This window comes from Carcharhinus amblyrhynchos, chromosome 12 (assembly GCF_965287045.1).
Source record: "Carcharhinus amblyrhynchos chromosome 12, sCarAmb.v2.hapA, whole genome shotgun sequence".
Taxonomy (NCBI): Eukaryota; Metazoa; Chordata; class Chondrichthyes; order Carcharhiniformes; family Carcharhinidae; genus Carcharhinus; species Carcharhinus amblyrhynchos.
Genome location: NC_137335.1, coordinates 75,525,682 through 75,540,471, shown reverse-complemented (window position 1 = coordinate 75,540,471; position 14,790 = coordinate 75,525,682).

Sequence of the window (14,790 nt, the reverse complement as noted above, 5' to 3'; positions counted from 1 at the left end):
TGCCCCGCCATTCAATAAGATCATGGCTGATCTGCCGCTGCTCAGTTCCACATTCCCGCTTTCTCCCCATAACCCTTAATCCCCTCTCCCATCCAAGTTTTTCTTAAATGTTAAAAGTGACCCCGCATTTACCACTTTATCCGGCAGCTCATTCCACACTCCCACCACTCTCTGCATGAAGAAGCCCCCCGCTAATATTCAACATAACATAAGAACATAAGAAATAGGAGCAGGAGTAGGCCATCTAGCCCTTCGAGCCTGCCCCGCCATTCAATAAGATCATGGCTGATCTGTCGTGGCTCAGTTCCACATTCCCACCCTCTCCCCATAACCCTTAATCCCCTCTCTTATCAAAAACCCATCAACCCGCGTCTTAAAAATATTGAACGAGGCAGCCTCCACCACTTCAACGGGCAGAGAATTCCAGAGATTCACCACCCTTTGAGTGAAGAAGTTCCTCCTCAACTCCATTCTAAACCGCCTCCCCTTTATCTTGAGGCTGTGCCCCCTAGTCCTACTGTCTTTTTTGAGCGGGAAGAGTCTCTCCACCTCTATCCTATCCATCCCATTCATCATCTTATACGTCTCAATGAGATCTCCCCTCATTCTTCTAAACTCTAACGAGTACAAGCCCAGTTTATTAAGCCTCTCCTCATAGCTCAACCCCCTCAACTCCGGTATCAGCCTAGTAAACCTCCTCTGCACTCCCTCCAAGGCCAAAATATCCTTGCGTAAGTACGGCGCCCAAAACTGCACACAGTACTCCAGCTGCGGCCTCACCAATGCCCTATACAGCTGCAGCAAGACCTCCCTACTTTTATATTCAATCCCCCTCGCTATGAAGGCCAGCATCCCATTCGCCTTCCTGACCACCTGCTGCACCTGCAAGCTGGGTTTTTTAGACTCATGCACAAGGACCCCGAGGTCCCTCTGCACCGTCGCTTGCTGCAGTTTTTCGCCAGGAAAGTAATAGTCCTTCCTACCATTCTTCCTACCAAAGTGGACCACCTCACACTTGCCAACATTACATTCCATTTGCCATTTCCTGGCCCATTCGCCCAGCCTATCTAGATCCTTCTGCAGACTCTCCACACCCTCCGCACAATTTGCCTTTCCCCCAATCTTGGTGTCATCAGCAAATTTCGACACCCTACACTCGGTTCCCTCCTCCAGATCATCTATATAAATGGTAAATAGCTGAGGCCCCAGCACTGACCCCTGGGGCACCCCACTAGTCACCAACCGCCAATCCGAATAGCACCCATTGACCCCCACTCTCTGCCTCCTATTTGACAACCAATCCTCTATCCACGCTAACACCCTACCCCCAACTCCATGTCCCCTGACCTTCTGCAATAACCTCTTGTGACGTACCTTGTCAAACGCCTTCTGAAAATCCAGAAAGACCACATCCACCGGCTCCCCTCTATCCACCGCCATAGACACATCCTCATAGAACTCCAGTAAATTTGTCAGACACGACTTCCCTTTAATGAAGCCATGTTGCGTCTGCCCTATCAAGCAATTCCCTTCAAGATGCCTCGCAATTTCCTCCTTAATGACGGATTCTAACATTTTACCTACCACAGACGTTAAACTAACCGGCCTATAATTCCCCGCCTTTTGCCTGGCACCCTTCTTAAACAACGGCGTAACATTAGCCGTTTTCCAATCTTCCGGCACTTCCCCGGAATCCAGCGACGTCTGGAAAATAACCACCAAGGCATCCACTATCACCTCCGCCATTTCTTTCAGAACCCTCGGATGCATTCCATCCGGTCCTGGGGACTTGTCCACAATCAGCCCCCTCCAGTCTGTCGAGCACCACCTCTCTAGTAACAGTAATGTCATTAAGACCCTCCAGTCCTACCACCTTTCCATCGCTAACACCCGGCAAATTATTCACGTCCTCCTCCGTGAAGACAGAAACAAAAAAGTTATTCAAGACCTTAGCCATATCCCCATCCCCTACCACTAGGTCCCCTTTCTGATCCACTTCAGATCAGCCATGATCTTATTGAATGGCGGGGCAGGCTGGAAGGGCTAGATGGCCTACTCCTGCTCCTATTTCTTATGTTCTTACGGTTCTTATGATCTGTGGAGAGAAAGTAGAGCCAATGTTTCGAGACTACATGACCCTTCGTTGGAGCCGGCTGTTTTTCTTTCAGATTCCAGTATCCACAATATTTTGCTGTTATCTTTGTGAAATTAAACTTGCTGGTTTGCAGCTCACTTTCTATACCTTTTAGCTTTGACAAAGGGTCATCTGGACTCAAAACGTCAGCTCTTTTCTCTCCTTAAAGGTCCATTTCATCTTTTGGTTTCAGATTCCAGCATCCACAATAATTTGCTTTTATCCAGAATTTAACTCGCAGCCACTTCTTTTCCAGGAATGCCTATTCTGAAGAAGTACTACTCTTCTCTCCGACAGGATTCCCATATGTCTCTCCTCCCCCCATCCACCTTCACTGCTTTCCATTTCTACTCATCTTTCATTCCCTCACTCTGCAGTATAAATATCTCCCACTTTCTACGCCTTTTGGCTTTGACGAATAGCCATCTGGACTCGAAACATCAGCTCTTTTCTCTCCTCACAGGTGCTGCCAGATCTGTTAAGATCTTCCGGCGTTTTCTCTCTTGGTTTCAAATGCCAGCATCCATAGTAATTTATACATTTTTGCTGGTTTGCAGTTGTGTGTGGCCATGGTGGTGGGGGGGGGGGGGGGGGGGGGGGGGAGACAGACATGAATAGGTTAATAAATTTATAAAAGTAAAAACTCAAAATATTTCCAGTATACAACAGTTGTGAGATGCAATTTTTTCCTTCAATTGTGTGTAATGAAACAATAGTGAAAGCAATATTTAAATGAAATCAGCAAAGTATGCATTTTTATATATTAATATACAATACTTAAATGATTATAATAATATACTTTGCTGGCTTCATTCAAATGTTGATTCACAACTGTTTCAATATGCATAATTTATATATAGTATATATATCTGAGATTTATGCATCACTCTGATTGCAAGTTGTCACTCATGGATAGTATTTCCTACTATACCTGAGATAAAACTGAAGACAAAAGGGTCAGCAAAAAGGCTGGTAATTTGAAATGAAAATAGAAAGTGTTGGAAATGAACTGCAGGTCAGACAGCATTGGGAAGAGAAAAATTGGTGGGACCCCCCATTGTACTTACATGAATGCAAACAATCAGATTTCAAGAACAGGTTGTGTGCACTAACTGTTCACAATATGTTCCCCATCCATATTATTATATCTTTTAATTTTTTTTTACACATTTGGTTTGATAGTTACAGTGACAGGATTGTTCTCTCTTTATTTCAGGTCCAGATCGATGTTAATGACAATCAGTTTCAACCTCTCAACCACTCCTTTCATTCCTGTATAGTGTCAGATTGCTCATCCAACTCTGGATGAGCCTGAATTTCCCTGTGTGGCCCTTTCCCCAGCGTTTGGTGCACCATTGCAGGCTGTGTGTTCAGCTTTTAGAACTCCCACCCTCTGTAACTTCCATCTCTGAATCCCAGCTCTCCCTAGGATTATAGAATGGTGACACCATAGAAGGAGGCCATTCGACTTATTAAGTTCATGCTTGCTTTCTGCAAGAGTAATTTATAATTACTTCTCTTTGATTGTCTGTCCAATTCCCTTTTAAAGATCATGATTGAATCTGCTTTCAGATAGTACAGTGGTTAGCACTGCTGCTTTGCAGTTCCAGGGTCCTGGGTTCGATTCCCAGCTCGGGTCACTATCTGTGTGGAGTTTGCACATTCTCCCCATGTCTGCGTGGGTTTCCTCCAGGTACTCTGGTTTCCTCCCACAGTCTAAAGGGTTAGGTTGATTGGCTATGCTTAGAAATTGCCCCTTGGTGTTGAGGGATGTGTAGGTTAGAGGGATTAGTGGGTATAATATGTAGGGATATGGGGGGATTATGGTTGGTGCAGACTTGATGGGCCGAAGGGCCTCTTTCTGCACTATAGGGTTATATGATTCTATATGTGATTCACCACCTAGTCAGGCAGTACATTCCAGATTGTAACCACTTGCTGTGTAAAAAGGTTTTTTCCCTTGTTGTCTTTGGTTCTTTTACCAACCATTTAAATCTGTGTAAACTGGTTCTCGACACTTCCACCAATCGGAACTACTTAGCTCTCCGCAATTACTCCAAGATTCTTCATTAACATCCACTCCTTTGACCAAATTTTGGCCAACCCCACATCGACATCTCATTCCTTGGCTGGGCATCTATATTTTATCTCTTGCCTTGGGGGAGGGCCTTGGGATATTTTTCTAAGCTGAAGGTGTTACTTAACAGGAAGTTGTCACTTATAACTAAAAGAACTCTGTCATTGTGGGCAGTGATGGCCTTTTGTTTGGCACATTCCATTGTTGGCAAAGAACTTTGATGAAAGGCCAGTGAGCATGTTACGCTTTCGGGAAACACTATCAATCACAGGGCCCCAGCTCCACCCCTACCATTTTGTGTCATTTGAATAAAGCATAAGATTAGATAAACATGGAAACATTTGCAGAACTCAGAGCTTCTTTCTAGAGGCTCCGTGGCCCAAGGTGTTAAATGGATCCAAGCCAAACTGTGAAGTACGACACAGGACATAGATCAATTCCTTGATAGTAGTTTTATTCAAATTATGTAGCATTACAAATCTCTGCCCCCTAATTACCAATGATGTGGATATGCCGGCGTGAACCTTCGTCACCTGATGAAGGGGCTAACCCGAAAGCTAGTGAATTTACTATCAAATAAATCGGTTGGACTGAAACCTGGTGTTGTCAGACTTTTTACTGTGTTTACTCTAATTACCAACGCAGTGTTCCAGCCGATTATATTCTTCTGTAAAATAAACATAAACTCAAGATCTAATTGAAAGCATCTCAAAGGGACTGTAACAAAAATACAAAACGTTCAAATGCAACTTAATAAATTCAATCAAAATCTGTTCCCCAGGGCTGATGATGCATCCCAGCTCCTGCAATATGCACAGGTCATGTAGAAGGCCATATGTGTGCCGGTGGACACTGCTTACTCCACCTCCGAGGATATCCGGGTGCAATCAAGCACAGAGCACATCGGTTTTAGGTGAGATGGGAAAGAGTTAAAAGGGACCTGAGTGCCACCTTTTTCACACAGAGGGTGGTGTGTTTATGGAATGAGCTGCCAGAGGAGGTGTCAGAGGCAGGTATAATTACAACATTTAAAAGACATTTGAACATGGATAGGGAAAGGTTTAGAGGGATATGGACCAAACACAGGCAATTAGGACTAGTTCAGATTCGGAAATCTGGTTGGCATGGACGAGTTGGGCCGAAGAGCCTGTTTCCCTCTGCTGTATATCTCTATGGCTGTAAGCCACAGAGTGCCCTCCTCTGTCCATACCTACTACCACTCCCCTGTCCAAACAACACTGGATGGCCAAAGATCAGCAGATTGGGGCTGGAGTGCACCCAGAATTTATGGAGCAGCCTCTTCAAATAATGAAAAAGGAGCTGCATCCTCTGGCAAACCGTGTTAATGTGGAACACAGACTCCTCAGGGCTGCAGAAAGTACAGGTCACCTGGGTTTCCATGAATCATCTTGGTCACATATTGTAAGATAAGCAGGGTGCAATATCCTTCACACTCTTCAATATCCTTCACGAATCTTGGATGGTGAAGGGAGGGACCCCAACAGAGAGAGCCCAACACTGGGCGGGGAGGCGGGGGGCCCTCCTGACACCTCTGGACAGCAGGATGGAATGTGTGCCTCTGAACAATTAACGAGGGCTGACTCTCTAAAGATATTGTTTTGAGTACATCCATTACATGAATGGTCAAACTAACAGGTTAAAGTGATAGCCCCTATGTTAAGGGGCATTCTAACAAATGACAAGATCTCAATGAAACCGAATAAATCAGATTAAAGTGTCATTGTGTGGAGTGAGGAAGCTCTGCAGCCCCCGTGGTGCCCACAGGTCAGGCATGCTAGCGGACACTGCGAGCTTCCACTCCAAGGACACTCAGCTGTGAACACAGCCATGGAAGAGGGGCAGATAGTCAGGCTAGACAATTCTCTGCCTGGGTGTTGGCCAGGTCCAGGAGCAGACTTACACCCGCCCTTCCACACCAGGTAACCACAAGTTAGCGATTTGGGGCTGAAACGTAACCAAAACTTAAGGGAGTAATTCCTTTCAGAAATTAAAACGGGGGTGCAATCTACCACAATCCACATGTGCATGGAACACGAAAAATATAAGCGGCCTAGGAGTCCGTGAACCATCGTTGTCAGTGATTGTATGGGACTGCTGCGTGCAGCACCCTCCGTGCCTGATCTCCACTGGAGAATGGGAGGACCCACCCCCCCCCCCCCCGCCGCTCCCTTACAGACTCCCACTACTTCCAGATGGCAGGATAGAGTGCCATGGTGTGTCTGGATAGTTGACAAGAGTTGGCTCTGTTTCTGAATTAAACCAAAAAATCAGTAAAATAAACTAGTTGGGGGGGGTGGGGGTGACAGCCTTGAATGTGGAACTGTAGCAAATATTAAAATCTTGAAAGGAAACTTAGAAAATCATATTGAAATGGTGTTTTGGGGGCTGATGATGCACACCAGTCCCCGTGTAGCTCACCAGTGCAGAAGGCCTAAAGCATAGCACATGGTCTGGATTCAACAAAACAAATGAAGTCCCACAGTATTGCATTTATTTAATTGATTATTGTCACATATATTAACAAACAGTGAAAAGTATTGTTTCTTGCACGCTATACAGACAGGTACTACCATTCATAGCAATGGAGAGAATGCAGAATGGAGTGTTACACTCATAGCTAGGGTGTAGAGAAAGATCAACTCCATTCAAAAGTCTGACGGCAGCAGGGAAGAAACTGTTCTCAAGTTGGTCAGCAGGTGACCTCAGGTTTTTGTATCTTTTGACCGACGGCAGAGGGTAGAAGAGACAATATCCGGGGTGTGCGTGTCCTTAATTATGCTGGCTGCTTTTCCAAGGCAGCGGGAAGTGTAGACAGAATCAATGGATGGGCAGTTGGTTTGCATAATGGATTGGGCTACATTTACGATTTCTTGTAGTTTCTTGCAGTCTTGGGCAGAGCAGGATCCATACCAAGCTGTGATACAACCAGAAAGAATGCTTTCTTTGGTGGTGCCTTGAGTCCTTTCATTCTGGTTCTATCCAGAGATATTTGACCTCTGTTGCCTCAAATATCTAAAGTGACTTTTATGGCCACCAGTATCACAATGAGTGCCCGTAAATCTAGAGCTCACACCTAGCGAGTTCTCAGTGATCACTTTTTTTTGTTGACCTTTACTGCATCTCAAAAACAGTGTACGCTCTATGAAAATGTGTGTAACTTTTCTGAAACTGTTCCTCTTCTCTGCTGCCATGTTATGTTCAAACCCATGTCCTCTGTCTTAGCAGTAGCTATTCCCCAGTCCAAGACGTTATTGCTGTAATATAATGTGTTCAAGTGGGGTTTAGATCCAAGGAAAATAAACTTGAAAAATATCAGATAATGGCCAATTAAATCAAATGAGATTTCTCTGTCCAATGCAATTTCTCTCCTTCAGATCCAATATTTAGTATTAATAAATATAAAAGTGAAACACACTGTTCTTATGTAAGGTCATCAACTTGAAGGGTGGAATTTGCTGGCCTCGTTCGCCCCAAAACTGGAAAATCGTGCCCGAGGTCAACAGACCTTTGCATCATCTGTTGCATGATCTACGATTCCAGTAGTGGGCGGATGGGAAAATTCCGGTCAAAATGTTTACTTTGTTTTTCCGTCCACAGATCCTGCAGGATCTGCTGAGTATTTGCAGCATTTTCTCTTCATGTTTATTCTGGTAATAACTTCTATATTGATTTTACATGAAGGAACCAAATATTAAGGACAATTAGGGGCAGGCCAATAAAGGATGGGCAATAAAAACTAGCCAGGTAGAGGGGCCTGGCCAACAAGGCCCCCATCCCAAGAAAGAATTTTTTTACATTTGCAAGAAAGGAATTGCGGGTCTGGACATCTGGTAACAGAAGAATATTATGCATCCTGTCTGCAAAAATATAAACACTTTGTCAATGATTATTGAATCGGAGAGAATCCAGATCATTCAGAATATTATTCAATTCACCTGGGACCCCGTTAACGTTGTACTGCAAGTTATATTGTTATCATTGCAAATATAGTTTAGAGATGACGTGGAGATGAGGTTTAGAGAAAGATAGAGCAATACACAAGGTAGACTTTGTTCATATGTTAGAGTAAAATTACAGAAGTCAAATGAGATTAACACAGTTTTGACTTCCTGAGGACAGGCCGTGACTAGTTGGGAAGGGCAAATATTAACAAAAAACAAAAGCTGTGAAGAGGATTTGATTTGAATTGATTTGATTTATTATTGTCACATGTATTAACATACAGTGAAAATTATTGTTTTCTTGCATGCTACAACAAAAAAACAAACCATTCCTAGAGATTAGTGGGATTAGTGGATAAAATATGTAAAGATATGGGGGTTGGGCCTGGGTGGGATCGGTGCAGACTCAATGGGCTGAAGGGCCTCTTTCTGCACTGTAGAGTCCTGTAGTGTTCTGTAGAGAAGGAAAGGAGGGAGTGCAGAATGTAGTGTTGCAGTCATAGCTAAGGTGCAGAGAAAGATCAACTTAATGCGAGGTAGGTTCATTCAAAAGTCTGATGGCAGCAGGAAAGAAGCTGTTCTTGAGTTGGTTTGTATGTGACCTCGGGCTTTTGTATCTTTTTCCCGATGGAAGAAGGTGGAAGTGAGAATGTCCAGGGTACGTGGAGTCCTTAATTATGCTGACTGCTTCGTGGAGGCAACGGGAAATGTAGACAGAGTCAATGGATGGGAGGCTGGTCTGCGTGATTCACTGGGCTACATTCATGACCTTTTGTAGTTTCTTGCAGACTTGGGTGAGCAGGAGCCATACCAAACTGTGATACAACCAGAAAGTGTGCTTTCTATGGTGCATCTGTAAAAGTTAGTGAGAATCGTAACTGACATGCCAAATTTCCTTAGTCTTCTGAGAAATAGAGGCATTGGTGGGCTTTCCTATCTATAGTGTCAGCATGGGGGGACCAGGACAGATTGTTGGTGTTTTGGACACCTAAAAACTTGAAGCTCTCGAGCCTTTCTACTTCTACTACCAGTGATCAACTATATCAATGCTATAATTATTATCTGTTAGTTTCTCTCCTGGATGCATACTGTGGCTGTTTTCTGTCAGTGAAGATTTCTACTTTCAGTTCTGCAGACTAAAACCTTTGTTTTCAGTTCTTGCTCCAAACTCCATTCCTCTCCCTGCCAAGTGTCTGAGACTAGACCACACTTTCCATAACCCTGGCATAATTTTGGGATGAGACTTTGACTATATATCTGCTCCATCACTAACCCCACCAAGATTCACCTCCATAACATCACCTAATTCCACCTCTCTTTCAGCTTATCTGCTGCTCCAACCCTCATTCAAGTATTTTTTAATTCTAGACTTGATTATCCTGATGCACTTGTGGCTGGTCTTCTTTGTAGATTCATAGAATCATAGAGCTTTACAGCTCTAGAGGTAAAGGCTCTTCAGCCCATCAAGTCAATGCCAGTCAAACTATTCTAATTCCATTTTCCAACACTTGGCTCATATCCTTGCAATTCTTGGATCACAAGTGCACATCTAAATGCTTCTTAAGTGTAATGAGGGTCTGTTCAACCATCACCATTTCAGGCAGTGAGTTCCAGACTCCCACCACCCTTTGGTGAAAAAGATTTTCCTCACATCTCTTCCAAGTCTCCTGCCCCTTACCTTAAATCTATGTCCCCTAGTCATTGATCCCTCCCCCAAGGGGAAAAGTTTCTTCCTGTCTACTTTATCAATGCCTCTCATAATATTAAACATCTCAGTAATGCCCCCCTCTCAAATCTGGATCTAGATCTCAAGATGTTAGCTCTATTGTCTATCCACAGATGCTGTCAGAGCTGCTGAGATTTTCCAGAACTTTCTATTTTTGTGTAATTGTTCCACGATTGGTAACACCACGCCTTCAGCCACCTTCCTTTAAATCTACCTCTGACCTTTTGGCTATCTGTCTACCCTAATATTGCATTATGGTGCCTAATTGTGATTTATAACGTCACTGAGAAGGGTGTTTGGATGACTTATTATTACTTATTGGCTGTTTAGGAAGAGAGGGAGGCAGCAGACGGGAAATTATAGGCTGGTTAGCCTGACTTCGGTCATTGACAAGAATCCATTATTAAAGATGAGCTCGCGGAGTACTTGAAAGTGCATGATAAAATAGGACAAAGTCAGCACCAAGGTGAGGTCATTTCTGACAAATCTGTTAGAGTCCTTTGAGGAGGTAACAAGGAAATTAGATAAAGGAAAGCCAGTGGACGTGATTTATTTAGATTTCCAAAAGGTTTTTGACAAGGTGCCACATAGGAGACTGTTGAGCCCATGGTGTTAAGGGTAAGATTCTGGCATGGATAGAGGATTGGCTGACTGGCATAAGGAGAGAGTGGGGATAAAGGGGTCTTTTTCAGGATGACAGCCAGTGACTAGTGGCGTTACTACGGGTCAGTGCTGGGCCCACAACTTTTCACAATATACATTAATGATTTGGAAGAAGGAAATGAAGGTACTGTTGCTACGTTTGTAGATGATACAAAGATATGTAGAGGCTCAGGTAGTATTGAGGAAGCTGAGGTGGGCTGCAGAAGGACTTGGACAGGTTAGGAGAGTTGGCAAAGAAGGGCAGATGGAATACAATGCGGAAAAGTGTGAGGTTATGTACTTTGGAAGGACGAATAGAGGCACAGACTATTTTCTAAATGGGGAAATGCTTTGGAAATCAGAAACACGAAGGGAGTCCTCATTCAAAATTCTCTTCAGGTTAATGTGTGGTTTCAGTAGGCAGTTGGGAAGGCAAATGCAATGTTAGCATTCATGTTGAGAAGGCTAGAATATAAAAGCAGAGATGTACTTCTGAGGCTGTATAATGCTCTGATTAGATCCCATTTGGAATATTGTGAGCAATTTTGGGCCCTGTATCTAACAAAGGATGTGCTGGCCTTGGAAAGGTTCCAGAGGAGATTCGCAAGAATGATCCCTGGAATGAAGGGCTTATTGTATGAGGAACAGTTGAGGATTCTGGGTCTGTACTCATTGGAGTTTAGAAGAATGAGGGGGATCTTATTGAAACTTACAGGATACTGCGAGGCCTGGAAAGAGTGGACTTGGAGGGGATGTTTCCACTAGTAGGAAAAACTAGAACAAGAGGGCACAACCTCAGGCTAAAAGCATGATCCTTTAAAACAGAAATGAGGAGGAATTTCTTCAGTCACAGAGTGGTGAATCTGTGGAACTTAATGATCTGTCAGGTCATTAAGTGTCTTTAAGACAGAGATAAGTAAGTACTTGATTTATAAGGGGATCAGGGGTTATGGGGAAAAGGCAGGAGAATGGGGATGAGAAAAATATCAGCCATGATTGAATGGGGGAGCAGATTCGATGGGCCATGCGGCCTAAACTCTGTTCATATGTCTTATTGGTCTTATGATCTTATTATGTTAAAGGTGGTTATATATGTATATAACTTGTTATATGTACTCATTCACAGTAACTTGTATTACTGTAAATGAGCATTATTGGACATGTTCAGTTATTTCAATACTCAGAATGCTCATGGTGCTCAGAATCTGCCCTGCAGAGCAAAGGGAGTAAATTCGCAAGGCTGCCACATTGGAGCGGAAATAGTTCTGTAATTTAACAGTTCTAATGCCACGTTAACATAGTTCAAGTGGATCATTTGAAGGCATTCATATAGCAGATTGGCACCTGCAAATGCGCCGGCAGTAAAAAAGCAGTAATTGTCACTGTAATAAGTCAACCGAAAATGTTGCTTGCTCAATGTGTGATGAAGGTGTTTCCTCAATGCTGCTAGTAGGCAGTTCCACAAATTGACTCAACGGCAATTAAGGAACTATTTTTTTAAATGCAGCAAGTGGTTAAAATGTGGGGTGCATTGCCTGAGATTATGGCAGTGGCAGATGCAATTGTCACATTTAAAAGGGAATTGGTAATTCTTGGAATTCAAAAAGGTCTGCAGAAAAAGAAACGGCAGCTTGAGAACACTCAAGAACAGCTTTTCCCTGCTGCCAGCAGACTTTTGACTGGATCTAACAAATATTAACAGCACAATGCTTTTATTTACCATAGATTAAGTTGATCTTTCCCTGCACCCTAGCTATGACTATGACATTATATTCTGCTTTCCTCTCCTTTCCTTCTCCCCTGTGTACTCTATGAATGGTATGCTTTGTCTGTACAGCACACAAGAAATAATACTTTTCATTGTATCCCAACACCTACGATAATAATAAATCAAATCAAAACATGATCTTAGACTTTTGTATCTTTTTTTCTGACAGAAGAAGGTGGAAGAGAATATGTCCAGCCATACTAAATTGCTCTTTAGTGTCAAGGGGACAAGCAGGGTAAAAACATTGGGTTATGGGAATACAGCCTCAGTGGGAATATCGTTGGTGCAGGCTTGATGGACCGAATGGCCTCTTTCTGTACTGTAGGGATTCTATATATGATTCTAAGGTCATAGAAACATAGATGATAGAAGCAGAAGGAGGCCATTCAGCCTTTCGAATCTGCTCCATCATCTATCACAATCATGGCTGTTCATCCGACTCAGCAGCCTAATCCTGTTTTCTCCCCATAACCTTTGATCCTATTCACTTCAAGTGCTATATCCAGCCGCCTCTTGAACACATTCAAAATTTTAGCATCAATTACTTCCTGTGGTAATTAATTCCACAGACCTACCACTCTTTGGGTGAAGAAATGTCTCCTCATCTCCATCCTAAATGGTCTCCCCTGTATCCTCAGACTGTGATCCCTGCTTCTGGACACCCCCACCATCGCGAACATCCTCTCTGCACCTACCCTGTCTAGTCCTGTTATAATTTTATAAGTCGCTTTGAGATTCTCCCCCCCCCATCATTCATCTGAACCCCAACTAAAACAATCCTAACCTAGTCAATCTCTCCTCATACATCAGTTCCGCCATCCCCAGAATCAGTCTGGTAAATCTTTGCTGCACTCCCTCGAGAGCAAGAACATCCTTCCTCAGAAAAGGAGACCAAAACTGCACACAATATTCTAGGCATGACCTCATCAAGGCTCTGCATAATTGCAACAACGCATCCCTACTTCTGTACTTGAAACCTCTTGCAATGAAGGCCAACATACCATTTGCCTTCTTTATCGCCTGCTGCACCTGCATGCTTACCTTCAGCGACTGGTACACAAGGACACCCAGGTCCCGCTGCACACTCTCCTCTCCCAATTTACAGCTATTCAGGTAGTAATCTGCCTTTTTGTTTTTGCTTCCAAAGTGACTAACCTCACATTTACCCAGATTATAATGCATCTGCCATTGATTTGCGCACTAACCCAACCTATCCAGATCATAGGATCTCTGCATCTTCGTTACAGTTCAACCTCCCAACCAACTTGGTATCATCTGCAAACTTTGAGATGTTACATTTTGTTCTCTCATCCAAATTATTAATATATATTACGAATAGCTGGGGTCCCAGCACCAAACCCTGTAGCACCCCACTAGATACTGCCTGCCAATTTGAAAAGGAACCATTCATTCCTACACTTTGTTTCCTCTCTGTCAATCAGTTTTCCATCCATCTCAATACACTTCCCTCAATCCCATGCGCTTTAATCTTGCGCGATAATCTCTTACGTGGGATCTGGTCAAACACCTTCTGAACTTCCAGATATACCACATTGACTGACTCCCCCTTGTCAACTGTACTAGTTACAATTTCAAAGAATTCCAACAGAATTGTCAAGCATGATTTCCCCTTCATAAATCCATCCTGACTCTGTGATACTGCTACTGCTTGCGAACCGCTTTGCTATGAAATCATTGATAATGGATTTGAAAATATCCCCCCCTACTGATGTTAGGTTTAGTGGTCCGTAATTCCCTGTTTTCTCTCTACTTCCCTTTTTGTCTGCAGGCGAAAAAGCAGGAAGGCTGGCTGAGTTATTCTGATGTACAGATGCTGGTGTTGGACTGGGGTAAACACAGTAAGAAGTCTCACAACACCAGGTTAGAATCCAACCACTGTATTTGATAGTAATCCTACAAGCTTTCAGAAATGGTGTATTCACACACCTGACGAAGGGACACCGTTTCTGAAAGCTTGTGGGATTACTATCAAATAAACTGGTTGGACTCTAACCTGGTTTTGTGAGACTTCTTACTGAGCTATTCTGTGCAGATGCTTGCGTTGGACGAGGATAAGCACAGTAAGAAGTCTTACAACACCAGGTTCATCACACAACTCTTCACTCACCTGAAAAAAGAGCAAGACTCCAAAAGGTTGTGCTACCAAATAAATCTGTTGGACTTTAACCTGGTGTTGTGAGACTTCTTACTACTGAGATATTCTTACAGAGGGAAGGCAGACACGGGACGGGCCGAAGGGCTTCCTCTGTTGATGTTTGGGACGACATAACCAACAAGGGAACTCAGCAACAGCTGGGATATAACGCGTTGGCATAGCAACCGACGTGGGCGGAGCCCTCACTTCCCCGCCACGCCCCTGTCCTCTGTGGCACAGAGAGGGGCGTGGAGGTTCGCTGGGCCAGGGATACGCACATGCGCATGCACACGGAACCGTCTAGGCAGCGGGGCGGGGCCCGGTGC